The sequence below is a fragment of the Propithecus coquereli genome, unplaced genomic scaffold, assembly GCF_000956105.1.
Source record: "Propithecus coquereli isolate 6110/MARCELLA unplaced genomic scaffold, Pcoq_1.0 Scaffold480, whole genome shotgun sequence".
Taxonomy (NCBI): domain Eukaryota; kingdom Metazoa; phylum Chordata; class Mammalia; order Primates; family Indriidae; genus Propithecus; species Propithecus coquereli.
In genome coordinates, this window is record NW_012150619.1 from 534124 (window position 1) to 551797 (window position 17674).

Below are 17674 nucleotides of genomic sequence, written 5' to 3' on the forward strand. Positions count from 1 at the left end.
TTTTTAAGTCTATATTCTCTGTTGTTTGATTGGGTAATTTCTATTGTTTGGTGTCAAGTTCAGGTTTCCTGTCCTCTTATTCTGCTGTTGAACCCATTGAGGATTTGTATTTCAGTTATTTTACTTTCAGTTTTAAAATTTCCATTTTCTGTTCTAAAATTTTCAGTTCTGAGCTTTTCTATTTCTTTGCAGAGACTTTATATATTTTTTCATTTGTGTCTCAGATGTTCAAAATTGCTCTTTGAAGCCTTTTTAGGATGACTTCTTTAAAATTCTTTTCAGATAAGTCTAACGTCTGTGATATCCTAATGCTGGCAGCTGTCAGTGATTTTTGTCTCATTCAAGTTGAGATCTTAATGGGCCGTGGTTTAAGGAGTGATATTCTATTGAAAACTGGACATTTTGGATATTATGCTATGGGATTCCGAATCTTATTTACATCTCGTGTTTTAGTAGGCCTTCTCTAAAATGTCTCAGGTGGGGGAAGGTGGACACTGCCTCATCACTGGGGGAAAGTCCAGGATCTCCATTTGCCCTCCACCGAAGCCCAGTTGGAGGGCTCCTCATTACCGCTGGTTGGGGTGGGGGTTCAGGCGCCTGCTTAGGCTCTGCTGATACCGCCCTGAGTGGTAGGGGAAGGAGTGGACAGTGCCCTCAATTCCACCAAGTGGGCGTGAAAGTCCTGACTCTAGAGTAAGCCTTCCCTGATACCACCTTGTTAGGAGGGAGTTCTCATTACTGCTGTGTAGGTGCGGGGTTCTCCGTGACACTAGTGAGTGGGGAGGCAGAGGTTTCCCTACTCAGCCTACCCTGACTCCTTCTACCAGTGGGGGTAGAGGGAAGTATTAGGGCTTCCTGTTATAACCTGGTGTATTATGGTTCTCCACAGAGAGAGATCAATAGGATAGAGAGATAGATTGATAGATTAATAGATACAGATAGATAGATTGATTGACTGATTGAGATAGGTAGATATGAGACAGGATTTATTGGTGGAATTGGGCTCACATGATTATAGTGGCCAAGAAATCCCACGACGGGCCGTCTGCAAGCTGGAGACCCTGGGATGCCAGTATTGTGGCTTGGTCCAAGTCCAAGGGCCTCAGAACTAGTAAAGCCAATGGTGTAACTCGTAGTCCAAGGCTGAAGACCCAAGAACCTGGAGGCCTCTGGTGCAAGTCCTGGTGTTCAAAAGCTGGAGAGCCTGGAGTTCTTGTGTCCAAGGGCAGGAGAAGATGGGCGTCCCAGCTCCACAAGAGAGAGAGCAAGCGAGTCCACTCTTCCTCTGCTTTTTTGTTCCGCCCAGGCCCTCAGCCAGCTGCACAGTGCCTGCCCATGCTGGGTCTGCTTCACTTAGGCCATTGATTCAGATGCTAATCACTTCTGGAAACACTTTCAAAGACAGCACATCCAGAAATAATGCTTCACCAGCTCTCTCGGTATTTCTTAATCCAGTCAAGTTGACACCTGCAAGTACTTATCACTCCCAGCAAGAGTGGAAATCTCAGACCGCCACTCCTCCTTCGCCAGCAGGAGTGCACTGGGGACCAGCTCTCCCGCGGTGTCTGCTGGAGTAGGACAGCTGCTGTCTAAGGTTTTCCGCGTTGCTGGGTGCTTCTTCCCGGTGATTTGGTTAAGGAGAGTGGCTCTCACGCTGACAGTTCTCTCCCTGCCTGTTGGTGCTTTGGGCTGTTGGCTTCTCTGCTACTCGGTTTGGGGTCTACGAGGCAACAAGCAAACACAGAGCTCACCGCGAAGTTGTTCTATGGGTCCTGAGGTCTTGGCCAGTCTTTATTCTCTTCACCTTTTATCTATTTATTTATTTTGGAAAACAAATACGTGTGCACGAGCACGCGCGCGCGCGCGCGTGTGTGTGTGTGTGTATACACACACATATATACTATTTCAAAATATTAAGGTGGTACAAGTGTTTTTGATACATGGTTTGAGTCGGGGCTGTAAATGTGCCCATCACCCGAATGGTGTTCATTGTACCCATTAGGTGTGGTTTTGCCCCCCCCCTCCCCTCCCGCTTGATTTCCTATGACTGTTACTTCCCTCTGTGCACATGTGTGCCCATCCGTTAGCTCCAGAGCACATGTGGTGTTTGTTTTTCTATTCTTGAGATACTTCGCGTAGGATGATGGTCTACAGTTCCTCCCAAATTGCTGCAAAAGGTATTAACTCACCCTTTTTATGGCTGTTTAATACTCCATGGTATACGAATCACATTATGTTGCTTCACATGTAACGGCCAGGATTTTAGGGGTACATGGCAGAGGAATAGGGAAAATCATATCTAGTCCACGTTTCCAGAGCAAAGTCCCCTTCTACAGCTACTTTTTATCCTAATCTCTGCTTTGCATCGATTTGATTCGACACCACCTCGTGTGATTTCTTCACGTTTCTTGCACTTAGGGTTCTTTGAGCTCCTTGGATCTGTGTGTTTATGGTTTCCATCAAATTTCCATTTTTTCCAGCTGTCATTTCTTTAAATATTTTTTCCATCATTCCTTTGTTTTCTCTCTATCGGACACTCAAACCGCACATGGGTCAGGTTTCCTGAAGTCGTGTCTCGGCTTGCCGGCGCTTTGCTTTACTTTAGAGTGTTTCTACGGCTCTGTCTTCAAACGTCCTGACCATTTCTTCTGTATGGTCTGTTCTGCAGTTAACCCTCCACGGAATATTTTCATGTCAGATGGTCAAGATCCTATCCCTAAAAGTTGGATTTGGAATGTTTCACTATCTTCTGTGTCTCTACGTAATATGCTCAGTCCTTATTTAGCTCCCTGGACACACAGACCATAGTTATAATGACTAGTTTAATATTCATGCTCACGAATTCTACCATCTGTGTCAGTGCTAGTCTGTTTTTATGGATTGATGTTTCTTGTCACTGGTAAGTTAAAACGCTTCTGGGTTCGGTACTGACCACTCCATACATCATGCCATGTTCTGCTCTGCCTGGTGGGAACAGGGACTATCTCAGCCCGTGTGAACTGCTGGGGTTGTTCTCACTAGAGTTTATCCCCCCAGCTTTGGGAAGTCTTCCCACATGCGCATGCCCACCTGCCCGCAGTCCCCGTCTGCAGGGGGAGCCTCTTCCCTTCCCTCCGTAGTTCTCTTCCCTCCTGACACTGAGCTCTGCACACTCCGGCCTGGGCCTTGCGGACGACCGGCCCGTTTCTTTGGTTCCGGGCGCTGGCGGGCCTGTGTTCACCCTGAGCACTCCGGGTAAGCAGCTATGGAGATCACAGGCCTGCCCCATTGGTTTTCCATCTCCTGGATCACTGTCCTACGCTGCCCAGTGCTTGACACCTTGAAAACCATTGTTTTACCCAGTACGAGTTTTTTGGCATGTATGGGAAGGTCAGTGTGGCCCCTGCTCCTCCATCCGCCCATAGCCAGGAGCTCCTCGTCAGTGTCAGGTTTACAGGACACTCTGAGCCCCGCCCGGACCATGCCCCGCCCAGGCAATCAAAGGAAGCAAACCTGGAGTCTGCTGGCCTTGTGAGTTAGTAATTCTTCACTCAGAAGCCCAGGAAAACCCACCTTTGAGACTCATTTTCAAAGGAATGCAGTGGAAATGGGGCGGGTGTGCGGTGGTGGCAGAGAACCGCAGCAAACCCAGCGCTGGGAGGCAGGGCGAGGGTCTGGCTTTTGCCTAATCGAGCTTTCAACGTTCTGCCTAATGACAGTGACAATAGGATAACTTGGAGTCTCAGAGAAAGCTCCAGGACAGAAGTTTCTGGGAGAAATCCTGTTACCAAGGGACAAGAACACTGGGGTCCACACGAATGTCTCCATGTTTCATCGTCTTCCGTGGCTTTGATCCTCCGAGCCCTCTTCACATTGCCGCTGAAGGGAGAGCTCTTTGATCCTCTCTGCTGTGAGACATTTGGCGGTTCCCATTGCCCCCAAACACGATTCTGATCTTAGTTTTGGCCTTTAATGTCCTTATCAATCTACCTTTCCATTGTCATCTGCAAATGCTTTCTCCAAATCCCTTGGGACTTCTTTATACTTGGCCATAGGGAAAGCAAAGCTAATTTTGTCACCTGTCTTCCTTGCTGAGGTCCGCTGAACTCCCAGGTGGGATGGCCTCCCCGTCCCCCCACCCCCGTCCCCCGCCTCCGTGGCACGCCACACGGCTACTGGAGCATGCAGATTTGCAGTGCCCTCCCCAGCTTTGTGCACACTGAGAACCAACAGCAAACCCAAATGCTGGGCTAGGAAGCTCAGACCCATGTCCAGTTCTGGGCGGTGGACACGCTGGGCTGATCACTGAGCTGGGACCTCAGGGTGAGACAGGAAGTCACCCCCTGCCTGTCCCAGCTCGCCCAGCCCACGGCCTGCTGACAGCCCTACAGGTGAGAGGACGCTTTCCTCTGACAGGAGACCTCAGCCACAGGTAGGGTCACCACCTGGATCATTCTAGAGGAGGCTTCGGGGGAGAGGGAGAAAGTGGACCGTATTCCAAGGGGCTGAATTAATGGGGTGGGGGCACACCCAGGGGAGGGCTGGTCGAGTGAGTGCTGGGACATTTAGGTAGAACACATTCTGCTGACTCTGGCCCCGAGGCCTGGCTTGACCGGGAAGCCCGATCCACGTGCAATCACAGCAGGGAAAGCAGTGTAGACACATGTCTGGAGTTGGCCAGAGGCCAGAGTAGCCCACGCTCCTCCTAAGCTGCGCCGCTGGTAATAGTAATAGCTATTCTGACAACAGTGATGATAATTTCAGTCAGAATGTCACTTTGCCATGAGGAAGCACTTTCTTAGACATTATTTCATTTCATTTCATCCAATGAGGGTTGCCCAGATCTCATTTTTAAAAAATTTAATTTGACTTACTGTATACAAGCTTATATACTCACATGCAATCTTTACAGAAATGCATAGAAGCATGCTGTTTATTTTTCTAAGTGCATATTTTTACTTTGTTTTCTTTGTTCCCCCCACCCAACTCTTCCCTCCACAACCTCGCCACCTCCCTCAACTCCACTACCAGGAAACGCACGCCAGCCATTCTGCCCAGTTCTTACTTCTACTCGTGTGTGTGTGTGTGTGTGTGTGTGTATGTGTGTATCTCCACATGCACACAGCACACACACATGCCATACGTCTGTTTGTGTACATGCACAGATGCACAGTGCATGTGTCTGTAACACACATACACGTACAGAAGCCCGTGCATAAATATGCAAGCTTTATAGGTTATCACGGTTTTGCAAAAGTAAATTTCTTTAAATGCACCTTTTAGCATCTTGCTTTTTGAGCTCAGCAATGCCTTATCAAAACCCTCCCCACCACCTGGCAGGGCTGGGATTCGCTCTCCTGAACGACGGCGCGATGCTCCGCAACGTGAATCTGCACAAAGCTTTTTACTTACAAGTTCAGGTTTCAACCCTTCAATAGCTGTTGAATGTGAACTTTGTCGTAGCTGCACACACTTTCCTATAAAGACAAAAAAAAGGAAAGTGTCACTTTGGTTTTGTTTTTGCTTTTTAAAGCTACAACTTCAAAGAGCCCTGGTGTAAAAATACCAAATTCATAAAATTCGTGATGAGTTCAGGAATCAAGTGGAGTTTGCAAAGTAGCAGCTCGACCAACTCAGAAGAAGTTCCAAGTCCCTTTGAAATGCAAGTTTTAAAAATTCAGACCATAGCGGGGCTGGGAAAATTAGTGCTGCGGCGGCTTCTGTTTTTTTCCCTTCTCTTTCTTTCTGAACTTCAAACCATTTTAAGAACCTGTAAATTATATTTTTCCCTTAGTAATATCTCTTTAGCCCCTACTATGTCCCTGACGCTGTGCTTTGGGTGGAGTGCGGTGGATGTGGGTTCGTGCAGCCACGGCGGCGTCTGTGTGCTCTCAATCATGGTTACCAGCGGGGCTGGGAAGGGAACCTGCCCCCTCGCTGAGCTCTGGAGCATTCTAACAGTGTCACAGGCCCCAAGGGCAAGGCAGACAGAGGGGGCCAGAGGGCTCCTGGGCTCCTCAGTGACATGAATCCACAGCTCTGCGTGCTGGGGAGTCCCCCTTGAAGGATCAGATGGAGATGTTCTCCCAAGAAGCCAGACCGTCCTGGGGCACCAGGTGTCGTGCGAGCAGTACCAGTGGGTTGTTATGTTTTGCAAAAATGGATGAGGCACCTGCAGGAGTCTTCACCCAGGATGGAGGTGACACTCACGGCCCTGCCTCGGTGGGGACAGCGTGGTTGGGAAGGTGAGGAACCGCTTGGATGCACGAGCAGGACACATCCCACCTCTTTCCATAGCACTCAGCTAGTCTCCCCGTGAGGAGAAGCCCCAGGCGCCATGTCCCCTCCCGGCCCCTGCCTGCCCATTCCCGCTCCCTCGGTGCCAGCCACTCTGGCTTCTCCCCGTTGCTCTAAACCACGAGTCCCTGCCATGCCACCACGTCTTCTGCGTTTCCCACCTTTTGTGTCCACGTGACAGAAACACAAGGACCACCCCTCCCTGGCCCTTGTCATTTGTACAATTTTGGCGTCATGGTATTTTCAAAAGCAAATGCTAGATTGACCGTTTGCAGATGGTGTGGTCAGGGCGTCGGGAACGGAGGCGGCAGCCCAGCCTCTGATGGACGCCATCCCTCTCGTCACCAGCTGTCACCTGAGTGGTGCAGAAGGTCACCTGCTGTGCCCACGGCAATCACCATGGCTGCCCAGGCAGCTGGTCACTCACTCCTGTGGGCACTAACCTCCTCTGAGGCCTGTCAGTCAGTCCCCACTCCCTCCTCCTCTGATGCCCTGTGCCTGCTTGGCCTCCTGTCTCTGCCTGGACCAGCACGGAGCCTGTGCAGCTCCCTCCCGCCACCGGGGCCGGCCTTCCCGGGGCCTGCAGCCGGACCTGGCTGTAGCACCCAGGAGAGATCACAGAGCGCTCAGGACCCCGGGCCTTGGGTCGAATCTGGGCTCCGTCACTTCTGAGCCCTGGGACTTAGAGTGAACCATCAAACCCCTTCGCGCCCCAGCTTCCTCACATATGGAGTGAGGATAATGAGAGCATCCACCTCCTGGGGCTGCAGCGGGAATCCCATTGATTAGGTGTCTAATGCTTGTCGACTGAAAAGAACCCAAACTCTGAAAAATAATTTAAAGAGGCTTATTCTGAGCCAAATATGTGCGAACATGGCCCGGAGAGCCATGCCCAAGAAGCCTTGGGCAAACGGACCTGCCGTGCCTGGGTTACAGTTTGGTTTCATACATTTTGGGGAGACAAGAATGACACGTAAAGTCATAAATCAATACATGGAAGGTGAACACTGGTTTGGCCTGAAAAGGCAGGACATCTCCAAGCAGGGGACTGCAGGTTACAGGTGTGTTTAAAGACTCTTTGATTTGTAATTGGTTATAGAAATGAAGCTTTGTCTAAAGGCTTGGAATGTTTTAAGTTAGGATAAGGGAGTCCGTTAATCAGAGACAAGCCACTGGCCACATACTGAGACTCGAGTGATCTGTTAAGTAAGTTGATGACCGGAAGGTGTGGTCTAACTCCTGTCTTGCATGGCCTTAGGCCTGTTAATGATTTTCTACATTATTTTTACAGAGAATAAGTTCAAAAGGGACAGGTCATAACTAGGCGTGTCTGCCCTCCCTTCCCCTCATGGCTGCCAACTCAGCTTTACGGTTATTTTTGGTAGGGGGGATCTCCTTGCCAAGAGGGGTCCATTCAGTCTGCTGGGGGGCTTAGGATTTTACTTTAACTAACATGCTAACAGAGCCTGGCCTGCAGTTAGCATCCGGGGACCTCTGGCTCCTGCTGCCCACAGGTACTGACTGTGCCCCTGGCCGTGGGCACATGTGAGCATCAGAGGGGGGAATCAAGGGACATGGGGCTCACACGCGAGGACGCTGAAGGGTCTCAGGTGCAGTCCCAGGTGGTCAGTGCAGAGACGGCTTTGCGGAAGGCTGAGGATCTGGGACGTGGTTCACGCTGAGGATGGGAAGCCACGTGGGGCGGGATCCAAATTTCCTGGGGGACTGGCAGGGGACTGAGCCCTTCAGGTGCATGTTCGGGCAGGAGAGCCCCAGGCGAGCTTCATCGTGGGGGCGCATTCTGTATCCACGCAGCACTAAGCGTGAGCATGACGGAATTCACGGGTGGGAGTGGGCCCTGCCACTGTGCCTGCCACCTCCCTGTTCCCAGGGTCACGGCGCATCCACCTGGGTGGACGGTGCACGGAGGAGTCGCTAACTCAGAGCACTGCTGGGCTCACAGACGCTGCTCAGACAGTCTGAGCCACCCGGCAGCGCGAGGGCCAGGTCCCCACAGTGGCTTTGGACCGATTTCCAGTGTCTGGGGAGAGACGCGAAGGATCTGTGATGGCGGAACGGATGGCGGGCCTCCAGGCCTCGGCCCACACTGCCTCTGCTCCTCGGCACCTCCGTGCTGCTCTGGGCACACCCTGCCGGTTCAGATGCCACATTCTCAGCGTTACATACGTGCTCGCTGGAGGTCCTTGTGAAAACCTGCATCGATCGGTCCATTTCTGTGAGGCCGGCGTTCCCCTAGTGCCGTAGGATGCCGGCCGCCTGCGGTGCTGGGTAACTCGGATAACTGTGCTGGCTCCTGGGCTCCAGGGCCCCCAACCAGGGACCCGTGAGCTTCATGATGAAAGGGTCAAGGGCACAGAAGCTGCCCCTTTCCCAGAGCGGCCCAGGCCCAGTGCAGGAAGGGCAGTGTGATCACGGGCACATGGCGGGCCCCTTCCTGAATAGGTTCTACCTGCGGGAGCAAACAGCCGTGCCAGCGCAGCGGGAACCTAATCTGGAATTAGCAGGTGGCTGCGGCCCGGACGGGCTTTGTGCCGGGGTACTCAAGCAGAAATGCCGCTCAGCCCATTGTGATCCTATTAGTGAGCGGGAAGTTAATGAATAGCGTGTTCTTTCTTGCTTTCCCTGTCTGCCTGCAGCACGTTGTGTTTATCTACTTATGTATGGAAATCCGGGCCTCCTGAGCAGGCAGAGCAGAGAAGCAGCTTCTTGTCTTCCTGGGAAACTGCACAAATCACTCCATTCAGGCGCAAGCCTGATAGGGCTCTTTAAGCCTAAATAAGATGTCCTTACCCTTCCTCAACCCAGACCCTTGTGGTTTGAGACGGGCTCTTTTAGGCTGCAGGAAACAAAGCAACGCTCAAAGAACAAAGACATTCCCAGAGAGGGAATTTCATTATGAGCTGTGGGAGGAGGGGCAGCTGCAGAGCCGGCTCCGGAGGCAGGAGCTGGCGAAGGGCACCCAAGGTCACAGCGCTCTGGCCCAGGTACCCCACCGTGTCCTGCAAAGGTGCAAGGGCCGGCTGCTTCCCGTGCGACTGGCACGTGCGCGGTCTGCTCTCGCTGCCTTCCCTCTAGGACTCAAGTTTACCGATCGGAGAGGGGCCAACGGACCCAGTCACCGCCCGTGGTGCAGAGCGTCCTCAGGGGCACGTGGGTGCGGTTCGAGCCTGGAGGGGAGCGACTTCCTCCAATAACCTAGGACATCTGTCAGAAGATGGAGCGGCCCCATTTGGCAGAGGTGGCAGTCACCCCCGTCCGAGCATCGGTGGCGCACCAGCCCCTGCGCTGAGCGTCTGCTGCGGTTTCCTAACGCTGCACAATGCACCCCCCACGGTTAGCGGCATGCCCTGGACATTGACTGCGCGCACAGATCCTATGAGCTAGAAATTTGGGAAGGGTTTGCCGGGCAGTTCTCGCTGGGGGTCTCTCACGTGTTTGCAGCCAGACGCTGGCCGGGCTGCGGGACCCACTTCCAAGGGCGCGTCCACAGGGGCGGCCTTTGGTGCCAGCTGGGCCTCAACTCCTCTCCCGGGGAGCTCCCCACTGGCTCCCTGAGGGTCTCCGCGGCACCCGGGCTAACTTCCTTCGGAGCTCACAAGCCCAGAGGTCCAAGAGGAAGCTGGAATGACTCATGACTAGTATTCGCTCTGAAGCCTGCGTGTCAGGGGCCCTGACTGCGTGTGGGAGGGCATCACTGCAGGACGCACACTGGGAGGCAGGGTCGGGCCCGCGCGCAAAGCCTGAGCTGGTGCCTGCCCGCGGCCCCCAGAGAGTCACGTTCTTCTCACGGACCGTGGGGAGACTCTCCCCAGCGTCGTGCCCGGGGCTCTGCTCTCAGCAGCGCGTCCCCTGCCCTCCGAGCCCCGTGGTGTGTCCAAGGCTGGCCCAGCTGCTGCCCACAGCCCCACCCCGAAGCAACTGCCACATTTTTAGGTTTTGTTGTGACAGCGCCCCGCTTCTGGTACCGAAATTCATTCCAGTTAGTATGGCTGCGTAAAACAGCACCCCGAATTTAGTGAGTCCAAATAACAATATTTTTTTTTGCCCACAGATCACCAGTCTGAGCAGAGCTAAGAATGTAGAAGAGGCTAAGCTCCTAATTATCTCTAAATCCGTGATGAATACTCTGAAATACTCTTCAGCTGCAGCCTGGCTTTTGCGGTAGCCACCCAAAGGGGCACCTGCTGGCACCCTGCTCCCCCACCTCCCTCCACCCAGCAGCCCGCACAGCTCCAGCCGGCTCAAGCCCCTCCCTGCCCGCACGACCCGACCCGGCTCTGCGCAGCCTCCTCCTGCCCCTGCACCCGGCTCCCGAGGCTCCGGCATGAGGTGTCACACTCTGCTCGCACTGTCCCTCAGCCGGGGACCTCTGCAGGGCCCTCCCCCGCGTCCCGCAGGTGCCTGCTCAAGGTAACCGTTTCAGAGGGGCTTCTCACCTACCGCCGCCACTCCCTGCCCTCATCCCCTTCTTTACGGGTAGTGTTAAGACTTTATCCCCTGAAAACCCATTTCGAATCGCTGTCTGTTTTCTCGAATCGGAATATAAGCTCTGCGAGAGCAGAGGGTTTCTCTTGTTTTCTGTTGTGCCCGCCCCCATGCCAGTGCCCGGTGTGCAAGGGCACCTGGAAAGGGTGCACGCTAAGGGAGGGGCCGCGCACCTGCGTGAGGTCTTCTGTTCTTTGCAGTCCCAGCTAGCCGTGCCCCCCCAGGGCTGCCCCTGGGCCCAGTCCTGCTCCCAGGCTGGGACGTGAGCTGTCCCCATATCCTTCAAGCAGGCTTCATGGGACGAATGAGTGAGTGAGATAAACGACTATGAGAACGGTGATCATACCGGGGACGCCCAAGTAAGTTCCCATCAGTGTTTTTCTTAGAAAGAGGGGCAGAGCTAGAGGACCCCCAAGAATAAGGGGTCACCTTCAGGCCCAGGGGAGAGGGGAGAGGAAGGAAAGGCTCCTTGCAGGAGACGGTGTCTGCGTGGAGCGGGGTGCGCTGGAGGGGCACAGGAGGGCACAGGAGAGGCGGGCTAGGCGACAGCGCACAGGGGCGAATTTGCTGCTTATTTGATTCCACGCACTTCATGGCACCTTTGCCATGTCCGTGTGCATGCCTGAGCTTTGTATTTTATTTCTCTATTTATAAAGCTGTCTACATGAAATTAAAATATATCAATCTTCCCGCAACCAGCTCATTTTCCCGGCATTACGTTCATGAGAATTATATACCTTGTTACCCAAATCCTGGCTCATCTGTTTTCTCCGTATAGCACTTTATTGTGTGAATAGATTACAATTTATTTATCCATTTTCCCCTTGATCGGTTTCTGCTGTTTCTGATGTTTTCTTGTATCAGACTGCTTTGAACCCCAGTGACCAAGCCCATTCGGGGCTCCTTGTCACCTGTCTAAAGGTTGGCAGTATGAGTATCAGTGAAATTGCTGGCTCGTGGGCCATACGCGTCTCAGATTTACCAGTTATTGATAATTTGGCAGCAAAGTAGTTGTACAAACTCACAGTCCTTCCGCACACACCTGTCCCTCTTCACAGCCGTGCCAGCGCGGAGAGCGAGCCTTCCGTCTTCCTGACGGGTGGGGACGCGCAATGCCTGGAGACAGTGGCATCTGTCTCCCGGGGCAGGAGTTCGGAGGTATCTTCACACCCTTAGTCAAAGTTATGTTTATTTTCTCCAAACTACTTTTTCATATCCTCTGACCATTTTTCTGTTGTATTTAATTTTCTCATGGATCCGCAGTCTGGATTCTAGTATTTGCCAGTTACACACGTTGTAAATACCTTCTTCCAGGCCGTAGCCTGGGTTTTAACTTTGTTTATGGTGTCTTTTTAAAAACAAAGATTTTAATTTTAATGCCATTCAACGTATTCGTATTTTCCTTCATGATTTGTGCAGTTTGAGACTAAGGTAAAAATGCATTATTCACCATAAAATACAGATTTTTTAAAAATATTTCCTTCAAATGTGAGAAGTTCTCTCTCTGTCACTTGCCAAGTTTCCACATGGGTTAGATGTGTTTCTGGGCCCCGGGCTGCCACCTCTGTCTCGGGAGTCTCTCAGTTAATCCAGGGGCCAACACCTGGTCTTGCCCAGGCCACCTTCGTGATAAATCCCTCTGTCTGGCGCAGCAAAACTCTCCCGGATGTTCTGCCCCCTTTGCTGCTCCGTATAAAGTTAAAATTAATTTGACATATTCTGTGAAGACCCCGGCATGATTTTGAATGGACTTCCTTTAACTTTGTGGAAAAGTCTGGGAAAAGAGATATTTATAATACGGAACCAGTCTATGCCCGCATTAATGCTATCACTCCATCTATTTAGCTCTTTTGATGAAGATTTATGTGTTTTTTAAAAGTCTTGAACTTCTTTCGCTAAATTTATCCCTACAAAAGCTATGTAGGTTTTGTCATTTTTCTAATAGGTATCTTTGTTGCTTTCAGTATACAAAAACGTAATTGGTGTCTTGTCATTGCTCTCACATCTTATAATTTCTCATGAACTTACTAATGTATCCATAGATTACTCTGGCTACTTATGTAACTCATAATATTTTCTGTGAATAACAAGATTTTTCTTCCTTCCTTTTAAAATTCTTATAACATGTATCTCCTTGGCTTTCCTATTTCTTTCCCCAGCATTTCTTCTTTGGCCTCGTGGAGTCCTACCTTCTCTTTTACCTGCAGACTGATATCCAGCTAGTGTCTCAAAGAAACTTTTATGCAGATGTCTGGAGCTTCTTCTCTGAGCAGCTGCCTCCTCGCTCACGCTCTGCCCTGCTAACCCTGGCAGCCGTGGCCTCGCCTGACCCCATTCCGTCCCCACTGCTCAGCACCTCTGGGTTCTTGGGGATCCCCTTTCCTGGGCTGTTTGCCTCCGGGCAGGACTTGGAGCACTCACAGGCTCACTTTTTGCATCTCTCTTGTCTCATTGATTGTAACCGTGTGCTACCTGTTATCTATCATAAAACAGTCGTTTTGTACTTTTTTTCCGTTTTCTTGTTATTTGTTTTCTTACGGTAGGAAGGCAAGTACTACAGAAATCACTCCTTTGGGGAGTGGAAAGCAAAGTTCTAGACCATTTACATTTAATGTAATTATCAATAGAGTTGGGTTTAAGTCCACCATGCTGCTATTTAATTTATATTCATCCTATATATTTATTCCTGCTTTTCTTTTTATTTATAAAGTGGCTTTATATGCCATCTTATCTCTTCTAATTGGTTTTTAGCTACATACCTTTACTTTTCGTGATTTCTTTAGGCATGGCAACAGGCATTCTTAATTCATAAGCATCTGCCGTGAACTAATATTTTGCATTTTCTGTAATATGAAAACCTTAAAAAGTGTAGTTTGGTTTATCCCCCTCTCTTTCTTTGTTTTGTTTTCACACATTTGACTGTATGTTGTAAACCCCACCTTACATGTTTCCCAAAATGTGTGCTCCAAGCTGTCAACCGTCCTTTATATATTTAAGACAAGAGAACAGTCTTTCAAACTGACCCCCGTATGTATCATTTCTGGCATTCTTTATGCCTTCCTGTTGATCTGAGCTTGCATCTGGAAAATGTTTCTTCAACTTGGTATTTCTTATATATTTCTGGCAGTGTGAACTAAGACGTCTCTCGGTTTGTACTTACGGATTTTTCAACCCTATTTTGAATAATCTCACTGGATACAGAATCCTAGGTCAGCAGTATTTGTCTTTCTTTCAGCACTTTAAAGATGCTAGTGTTCCCCCTCCCCTGGCTAATATCGTTTTTAAAGGGAAGTCAGCTGTCGTTCTTACGATTGTTTTGCTTTATGTGACGCAGCAGCCTCCCCCGTACGGCACCTTTATGACTTTCTCTTTGTCCGAGGGTTTCAGCCGTTGGACTCTGATGGCCCTGGGTGCACCGTGCTCACTGCCCCGGACCTCACGGAGCCCCTGCCTCTGTGGATTGATTTTCCACGTTATCACATTGAACAGACGTTCCGTAAGTATGTCTTTAGATATTTTACTGCCTCATTCTTCTTTCCTCTCCTTCTCCTACTCCCATTCCATGCATATTAGACAGATTTCTTCAAACCACGTTACTGGTGCTTTGTTCCATTTTTATTCAATATATTTTTCTCTTTTTTGCCTAGAGTCCTGCTTGAGACTGCTGTTTTTCTGTTTGTTGGCAAGAGCATTTTTGTTTCTGGTGGGTTTTTACTGAATGTGCAGTTTCTCAATTCTCAGTAATTATGTGGGGGGGGCACTTTCACGTCTCTCTTCCTTGCATGGACCCAAAGACTTAGCTTTTTGTTAAAAAAAAAAAAAAAAAAAAGCATTTTAGTTTTTACACTGGGAAACCCCCTAGGGAAGCACTGGCTTCAGTGTTAGCAAACTGTGCTTGTTCTGGGCTCTGTTTAATTTCATTCCCTTGCGGATTTCCCTTCATTCCACACACGCTCTGCTGTGTGTACAAAGGATCTCTCTTGTATTTTACCCTATATATCTATGATTGTTGGGTAAGAAGACATATTTTCAAGGTGTCTACTTTATTTGAGAATCACTGAAACTACTAAGTGGATGAAGCAGAGGTATCTTATCCCTTTTTCGACAAGGTCGATATGATTAGAAGACTTGCCCTGATTCCCACTGCAGAAAATTCACGGAACCTGATGGCAAATCAATTGCTGTTTCTGTGAATCATGGTGATTTTTAAAACAAATATCAATATCTTCATTACTTACCACCATGTCCATCAGAGCATTGGTACTTAAGATATATTTACAGGATTTTATTTCTTTACTTTGGGTACTCTCAACTAGCTGATAGTCCGTGAATAACTGGAGACAGGAGACTGTATCTCTTGACCACCTCTGTCTGATACATGTTGCTCAGTATAGTACTGGGCATATAATATTTGCTCAATAATTACTTGTTAAAGTGGTCAAATTCCAAAGATCTATGGTCTCTAAACTCCAAACTGAAATTAAAAGACTTAGAGCCAGGCATGGTGGCACGCGCCTGTAGTCCCAGCTACTCGGGAGGCTGAGGCAGGAGGATCACTTGAGCCCAGGAGTTGGAGGCTGCTGTGAGCTATGATTGCACCACTATACTCCTTCCTGGGCAATAGAGCAAGATTCTGTCTCAAAAAAACTAATAAATGAAAATAAATTTTTAAAAATGGAGGTAAAAATCTTTAAGTTATTTTCCTGAGGCCATACTTCTTGTGAAAATTGAGAAATAGGATTTGCATATATTGTGCTCTTATCTAAAGTCAGTATAATTTTCACCCAACCAAGATTATTGTATGGATTAGAGATTTTACAGTGAAGAAGGCCTGTCTTGATTATTCAATTTGTTTTCATGTTTTTGGTATTACAGATAATGCATAGAAAAAAAATTTTGACACGCATGCATACATGTCCCACGCACATGGGTTGGTTCTTCTTTTCCATAGATTCCTACAATGTGACACTGGCTCAAAGAACCTCTGCATTCTGTATTTGACCGACTGACAAATTGCCCTTTTAAAAGTCTTTGCCAACGGGTGTTTCCACCAAAATGCAAAAGCAGCACATATTCCCCAACATTTCACGTTATAATTTTTTTCTGTTGTTTCCTTAATATGAGAGGCAAAGAAAAATCTTTAGCTTGTATTTGATAATCTTTTAATGTGTTTCTTGGTCATTTTTTTCACATTTAGTGAATCAACCATCCGTATCCTTTGACTATTATCTACTGGGTTGTCTTTTTCTTGCTGATTTGTGTGAATGCTTCCTAAATTCTGAATATTGAACTTGTGCCTGTTTCTATTGAAATATTTTTGTCATTCTGCCAGATGTCAGTTAACTTTGTGTATTTTGTCATTTATCACAGGGAATTTGTCAACTTTTCTCCATATGGTTTCCAATTCTTTCACACCACTAAGTTTTCTCCTGACTCAGATTATATAGATATTTTCAGGTTTATATCTTTAATAAAACTGACATTTACATATGCTTTAACTTATGATTCATCTGTGCTTCTTTTTAGCAAGTGGCTAGTCAGATATCCCAACATCATTTATTAGATAGATTTTCAGTCCTCGTTGACTTGAAATGCCATGTTTATTGTCTATTAATTTAATCTTCTTACGTTACAAATTCCCTGATGTGTCCACGTGTTCCTAGACCACGTGTTCTCTTCCATGACCTGTCTCTGTCGCACTAATATCATGTTGCATTTATTGTCCCACCTTACGGCACATCGAATAGGGCGAACCCACACCCGCATTCATGCCCACAGTGTATCTTTTCAGAACTATCACATACTGGCTATTTCCATGCATTTACTGCCCATACAAACGTGAGAAAGCTTATCAGTTTCCGTAATAAAGCCTATAGGAATCAGCTCGAGATACAGGTGGCCGCGTGCATTCTCGGGGTGGAATGACACCCTTACTGCACTAAGCCTCGCCCTGGGTGGCAGGCATTCGGGAGTGTTTCCAAAACCACTTTCTTTCTCTCCCTGGACACACAATGGGTGATATTTCTCATCGTCCCCCACTTTGGGTGGGAACAAATTCCAGATGATTTAAAGTGGGCAGAACTGATGGAGCCACGTCCAGGCCTGGCCCCTGGAGGCCGTGTGCACCGTCCCTGCCCCTCTCCCTTTCCTTGTCTTCCTCCGGGGTGCAGGGACCCGGCCAGGGACCCGAGGCCACAGAGGACGCCAGGCCCACAAGATGGAAGTGGCGGAGTCCCTTCACAGCGACGCGGAAGGTCACATCCCAGAAACCCCCACCGAACTGTTATTTGAGCAAGAAACAGACGGACGCTCTGCTAAGCCATGGAGAATTCGCACTGCTGGCTCCAGCGTCGGTGAACCCTGACCCGCGATGAGGGTCTCCTCATCCGTTCAGGCCAACTTTCACTTTCTCAGTAGGTAAGAACTGTCTGCAGTTCTTTCGTATTATTATTTTGGCCGTGAATGGAATCTTTTTTTTTTTCCTATTACATTTTCAACTTGGTTGTTGCTGGTTATAGAAAAGCTATTGATTTTCGTAGGTTGATATATTCAGCCCAGGTTGCTGAACTCTCATGGCTGGTTCTAGCAATCCATCAGTTTATGCTTTTGCATTTTTATAGGAAAAAATATTCTCATATACATGATGTCGTACTTCTCTTGTTATTTTTTCATTTTTACATCGGTAAGAACCTTTAGCACAATATTCACTGGTGGTATAAAGCGGGCGTCCTTGCCGAGCTAATTTTATAAAATGTCACTAGTAAGTATGACGCCCGCTCCAGGGTTCCGGTAAGTACTTTTTATCAAGATAAGAGCATTTCATTACCGCCTTTGTTTCCTAAGTGGTTTTGATCAGGAATGGGCATTGCCTTTTATCAAATGCTTTTTCAGC